Raw genomic sequence first — 1066 nt, 5'->3', positions numbered from 1 at the left:
CACTCTCCCCCTTTCTCCTCCACGTTTAGAGAGAGAGACAGAGAAAGAATTATAGAGAGCTTATTATGATAATTGTTTCATATTCAATTTTGAGGGGATTTTGGTCATTTGGGGATTTTATCAGGTGTTTTTTGGTCGTTTGGGAATTTTTTTGGTAGATGTAAATGGTTTTTTGGTCATTTTGAAAAAGTATACCAAAGATAGTGAGTACATACTTTTATATAGTAGTATGACATATATATATATATATATATGAGAGATCATAATCTGATACCCTCAAATATAGGGGTGTCAAAACCCAGCTTCAACCAGTGAAACTGAAACAAAATCGATATGAGCTTATTGAATCCTCCTGTTTCAGATTGGTTCTTTGTGAGATCGAAATCATACTGGACCGTATCTAGACTAAACTGAACTTAAAAAATAGATCAAAACGATTAAAAACCAATAACAACACGAAATTAATATAAAAAACACTCTTTTTTCGGTTCATGTTTTGATATGGTAAAGAGAAACTAAACTGATAATAAGTAATGAAACCAATGCACGTACCCTTATCGGTTCATGTTTTGGTTTCACTCATTCTCACATTAAAACCAAACCAAAACCGATCGAAAACCACTGATTGACACCCTACTCAAATCTTTGGAACGAGATCCACACCAGCATGCCAGCTCCTCCAATGTGCATCTGATGGCTGGGAGGCACTTGGGATGCAAGGTGCCAGCTGGTTGTAGAAAAGAAATCGATGTCGACAGCTGACAACACCTGGGCACACATCCCAAGTCACTCCCGGCAATCTAATGAACGCTACATAGGAGGATCTCGCCCCATTTAGAAAAATAAGATTAATTTCTCTATTCAAACATAATCAAGGCACCCAAATATGGGTATTTACCTACCACCGTATATCTACATTCTAAGTAAGGAAATCATCTTAGGAGACTTTTCTTTTGATAAAAAGATACTCCTTAAATATAGGGTTTTTTTAGGAAAGATAAAAGAAAAAAAAATAGAGAAGCGTAAGTATGTGTGTGTGTGTGTGTGAGAGAGAGAGAGAGAGAGA

Source organism: Macadamia integrifolia, unplaced genomic scaffold (assembly GCF_013358625.1).
Source record: "Macadamia integrifolia cultivar HAES 741 unplaced genomic scaffold, SCU_Mint_v3 scaffold986, whole genome shotgun sequence".
NCBI lineage: Eukaryota > Viridiplantae > Streptophyta > Magnoliopsida > Proteales > Proteaceae > Macadamia > Macadamia integrifolia.
Note: the sequence above shows the minus strand (reverse complement) of the source record.